The following is a 5,858-nucleotide window of genomic DNA, read 5'->3' as shown; positions in this document are numbered from 1 at the left end:
TCATCAGAAGATGCAAACTAAAATCACAATGAACTACAACTACAAAACCTCTAAAATGGCAAAAATGAAAAACACTTAAAATGCTATGAATTGGCAAAGCTATGGAGCAACTAAACCCCTGACCCATTGTTGGTTGGTACAGTTTATTATGTGTAAGTTATATTCCACTTAAAGCTTTAAAAAAAAGAGTTAAGCCAATGAAGTTTCAAAATAATGGCAAATGATTCACATGAAAAGCAAAAAACAAAAATTATAAAGGTGTAATGGAGTTACTGCTAATATTTAAAGAGGCACTTTGCTAAATCTTCGCTTTATTTATTTCCTCATTCAGTCTTGAAAAAGAGCCTACGAGGGAGGTATACTTACTATCTCCATTTTAGAACTGACCACACTGAAGCTTATAGAGATTCAGTGGTCAGGCCTGAGTTAATGATCCTATCTAAACTCTTATGGCTGCTGTGTATTCCCTTCACATTTTTTCATTTGTAAAAGAGAATAAAATACCTCCTTAGAGATTTATGGGCAGGATCAAATAAATTAACATAGGTAAAGTTCCTGGCACCCAACATGCACTAAGATGTTTATTTTCTTCTCTTCCCTAATAGAAAGCAATATATTTCATATTCTGATAGAAAGTGAACCCTTAGGTTACATTGCAGTCTTGAATCTAGAACACACTGGAGGCCCTCTTTGGTTTGGATTTTGAGTATTCATACAGATACCCCCCCATTTACATTCGTCCCCTACTCCCAAACAAAACCCCATCTCCATATAAATGGGTCCAAAAGTGAGACATATTTATTCTAATTAATCCTTGATGTTTGAGAGAAATAAAAACATGCTCACATCATTTCAGAGTCTGGGTACAAATACAGAAAGAATCTGAGTTTGGTTAATCAGAAGACTGTCCGTTTGAGCACACAGGTTAGTGGAAGTTACAAGGAACCAAGTAGGAAGCAGATTAAGTGGACTCTTCAAAAATTCAAACTGATCCCAGTGCCCTAATGCACTTATATTCCCAATTCTGCCAAACCCAGGTCTGTAAATCTGTCATTTGCTTTGTCTATCCCATCTCTCTAGATTTGGCTCTCATGTCCTTCGTATGCCTTGACGTGAGGACAAAGGCCATTTTTCCACAGAGGATCCAGCAGTTAGGCGGACATCTATCATAGCAAAGGAAAACCAGCCTTCAGTTAATGCCTCAATTTCTCGAAATTTTGAAAAATAAAATGGGGTGTGGAGTTACACCTGACAGCAAGGAGCTACCAGAGTGAGTCTGGAGTAAGAAACATTATGATCCAGCCTCTAGGGGTGTTTATGTGTGTGTGTGAGAGAGAGAGAGACAGAGAGAGGAAGAGAATGAGAACACTGAGGACATAAAGAGACTGTTACTCAGTAGGTTGGTAAGAGCCGGAATGGAGTTGTTCCTTGCGTTCCCCGTGGCACCACTTCTGGCACAAGTTAAGGATTTCTGGCATGGGTTCCCCCAGCCCCACGTACGGATGAGAAGACTCACGCCCAGAGAGGCGTCCGTTGTACCACTGGCCCAAGGCCACACACATCAGTGGCAAAAGCCAACAGGCTCATCTGTCTCCTGAGTCAGCTCTAGTGCCCTTTGCCCCCTGCTGGCCTTCCTCTGTACCCTGCCTTTGTAGAAATGGGAAGGAAGCTCACAATGAAAATCTAGGAGAACAAAAGAAGAGCGCGAGGGAATGGAGTAGCTCTCCTGGGTGCAAACCTGTGAGTGATCGTGAGGCTGAGGGAGCCCTCTGCTGAGATGGTCGGTAGAAAGTGGAAGTAGGTGGGAGTGAGGTGAGGGTGAGTGAGGAGAAGTAGGGAGAGGCTGGGCTAGGTGTCTGTGGCATCAGTCAGCAGAGGGAGTGAGGGGCCGTGAAGGAACAAGGACGCTCAGGTTACAGAATTCTTGCAGGAAGGGGCAAGTGTCTGATCACCCGAAGACTGGAATCGAAGATTCGTGAGAGCTACAGGCACCCTTTGCGTATTGTTGTTCCTCCTGCAGCCTCAGGCGAGGCCAGGGCTGAGCCCCAGGAGCCCAGTCAGAGTCCAGAGGATTTCCCTTTCCAGTGCACAGAATGTGGGAACTGTCACGTTGAGGCCTGTTGTTTGCTCCAAGCCGGCTGACCCGCCCAAAGACAGGCCGGACTGGACGGAGCCCTGTGCCATCCACACCGCTGCGCAGCTTTGATGTGACGGGGCGGCATCCAGTCGGGGTCTGGCGACGTCACCTCTGGACAGACTGGAAGGCGATTTCTAACGTTTTCAAGACACTGTGAAGCGGCTCACGCCTTCGTAACACATCGGCCACAGTTTTCGAAAGAGAATTCTCAGCCCTGCCTGCGCCACGCTGTTCCATTCGTGTACCTCGTCGTAACCCTGCCTGTGAGCCTCCTAGGAAAGACGTCCCCCTCCTTTCCTGCTCTGCCCAGCCCAGCCCGCGGAAGGTCACCCTGTGGCCCTTGTAAAATCACCCACCGGGCGTCTAGAAGCTGAAATTCCTGAGCCCCTCCCACTAGGTTTCACAGGAGAGATTTCTAACCAGGTCACTCAAGCTGGTGAAGCTTACTGCCCCGCTGTCTCACGGCTCCTTCGGATTTTGACTAAAAGTGAAGGGAGTGGATGTTTGTACTAGAAACGACTGAGGGAACACGTGCAGAAATGGAATATGGCCATGTGTCTGACCCAGCAGATGTGTTCCAAGTTATATGGAATGTACAGTTTAACTAAGAGGTAGAGGTCTGAAAGCCCTTGTGATGGGGTGTGGAGGAGGAGGAAGTTTGCAGCTGAAGGGTGAAGGGCGAAGCGGCACCGGCAGAACTCTGAACTCACACCCCCGTGTCCTAAACTGCGCACCATAGCTTCCCACCATCCAAGGCATCTTTATTCCTATTTCCCACTTTAGGTCCACTTATCCAGACCAGCAGGGCCATCATTCAGCCCAGGATTCATTTAACACGAGACTACTGCTATTTTTTTCTCCAGGAATTTTAAGTGTAACATATGTATGCCCAAATCCTAACAGTCAGCTTTATACACATCCAGGTCCTGACACGGAGCGTGACCAGTACCCAGGAGCCCCTCCTGCCCCTTTCAGCCTCTGCCTCCTCAGATAACCATGACTCTGACTGACCCTAACCATGACAGTCTGCCTGTTTCTGAACTTGCTTTAAAAAATAGAATCCTATGGTGCATACTCTTTTATGTCATTTTTGTTACTCAAGCTTAGGTTTGTGAGAGCCAACCATGTTATGTGTAGTTGTGGCTGGTTGACTTTTGCACTCATTCTTGTAAGTATTCTGTTGCTTAAACAGGCAGGATTTATATATTCCTTATACTCAATAGGGCATTTGGGGTAGTTTGGTTTGTGACCACATGCATAGTGTTGCCATGAACATTCTAACACACACCATATCATATTTTGGTTTTTTTAATGTTTACTTATTTATTTTGAGAGAGAGAGAAAGAGAGAGAGAGGCAAAGAGAAAGGGAGAGAGAGAATCCCAAGCAGGCTGTGCACTGTCCTCGCAGGGCTTGACACGGGGCTTGAGCTCAGGAACCATGAGATCATGACCTGAGGCAAAATCAGGAGTCAGACACTTAACTGACTGAGCCACCCAGGTACCCGCCCATAACATATTTTAAAATTTTGATGCAGGACTGCCCATCATTGCTCTGATCCTTGTTACCAGGAAGATGGTTCACTCGTAAGATTCGCAACATTTTTTGAATTGTGATGCACTATTTTATTTCATTAGTCACCCACTCCTCCTGAAATGAAGCATGCATAGGTTTCTTTTTTTTAAATAAAATTAACCTGATTTAAGGACATGGCAGTGTCATTAGCATGTACTCACTTTTTTTGTGCCCTTAGCAGCTTGTCCTGCACAAAGCAAATAATTTCATTTTTTCAGTTGCAGTGAATTGTTTGAGAACAGTCTCCCCCATACATACTTTTCACAATTCGTCCTAAACAAAATACCATCACTCCCTTAACCATTCTTCATACCAGTTGTATTCTGTTCTTTTGCTTGGCTATACCCAGGGTAAAATATTTTTGGAAAACACCATACACAAACACACATTTTTAAGCTGACATCTAAAAGTTTTATTATCTGTTCAAATGAATCAAAAGGTGCAATTTCTGCCATATTTTTTTTTAAAGACGCAGGTGCTAGTTATTTATTTATTTATTTATTTATTTATTTATTTATTTATTATTTTCAAGTAGGTTTCATGCCCAGTGTGGAGCCCAATGTGGGGCTTGAACCTCAAGATCAAGACCTGAGCTAAGATCAAGAGTCAGATGCTTAACCGACTAAGCCACCCATGTACCCCACAAATAAATGCTAATTTTTCCCCCAATGTGGGGCTCGAACTCATGACTCTGAGATCAAGAGTCATATGCTCTACTGACTCAGCCAGCCCCTCTGCCATTTTTTTAAATTGTTTAATACCTTAAATATTTTCTTTAACTTTGAAACTGTAAGCTTAGCTCATACAATTTATAAAAAATATCCACCATGTTACATGATCGACAAAGCTGTCCTCATGAAAATTGATTAGCAAAATCAGACTTACTTTCATTCATATGTGGCTTTCTGTTTTTTATTTTTATCATTTCAAATAAACCTGTAAATACCAATTCCTTGGCAAACGTTACATCTAAATTTAAATTCTAAGCTACATGGATGGATAGATGAATGGATGGATGGATGGGTGGGTGGGTGGGTGGGTGTATGAAAACTCACCATGACCTTTTCCCCTGAGTGAAACAAAGAGCCACACTTTGATATTTCCTCCCAATGCTTTCTTTGCTTTGATTTCATGTCACTCTCAGAAAGGATGCATTCTTGGGTTGTTTGGTACCCACAAGTCTTTTACACTCCAGAGTAATAATACTCTACCGTAAGATCCAGAATGGGTGAGAGGTCTGTTTTTCTACTTTGTTAAAATGAGAGAAGGGAAAGGGGAGATGGAAAGCTGTGCTCTGAACCAGTTTTCTCCACACTTTCTTTCTAAAACCATATGGAGGAGAAAATGGTGTTTTAAAGATGTTAGGTCCCTTTATTTTCTCATGCTTTAAATAGGCCACCTATGATGCTTAGTTTCACCTTTATGTCAGGTATAAAATCTCCATGGGGATCCAGAAACTAGACAACGGATAGGTTTTCCAGTCTCTCAAGAAAATGGATTGTAAGAGATTTCCTGATAGGATATTTGCTTACTGAGTATTTGGAAAGTTTAAAATTCTCCCTCTGAATTAGTCTATTTTGCTTGTTTATACTGTGTTCAGGTGTTTTCTAGATAGTATTAGAATCAGCACTATCATCAGTTCTTAATTATCTAACAATATTTATTCTGTTCATTACCTGAGGTCAATTTTTAATTTGGGTTGACTTTTTCTTGAAATTTAGCACAACAAACATCTTGGCTCATTTGCCCCCCACAGCTCAACTAGTTTGAGCTCATGGAATGCAAACTAATTTTAAAATAAGCAGGAGACTCCAAAGGCAAGATTTTCTGCCAAAAAAAAAAAAATAATAGTAATGCATTAAGAGCCAACTGATATCACTCTGACATCTGCTACCCCCCATTCTCCACAACATCTGCAAACCTGAAAACATCCCCAAAAGCCTCTGGGAGTGAACACTCTGGAAAGATTCAAACCTTGAAGGTTACAGAAGATACAAGACAACCATTCTTCCCCCAGACAATAGTGCATTCCCAGGAGACCGGGACCTCTAAAGGTCATAAAAACCATCCACGGAGAATATCAAAATACAGAAGCCCAGGAGAACTAGGTGGGAGAAAAATGGAAGGAGCAGAAAAAAGTGACGAAA

Source organism: Neofelis nebulosa, chromosome 1, assembly GCF_028018385.1.
Source record: "Neofelis nebulosa isolate mNeoNeb1 chromosome 1, mNeoNeb1.pri, whole genome shotgun sequence".
Taxonomy (NCBI): Eukaryota; Metazoa; Chordata; class Mammalia; order Carnivora; family Felidae; genus Neofelis; species Neofelis nebulosa.
This window is presented reverse-complemented; position numbering follows the sequence as displayed.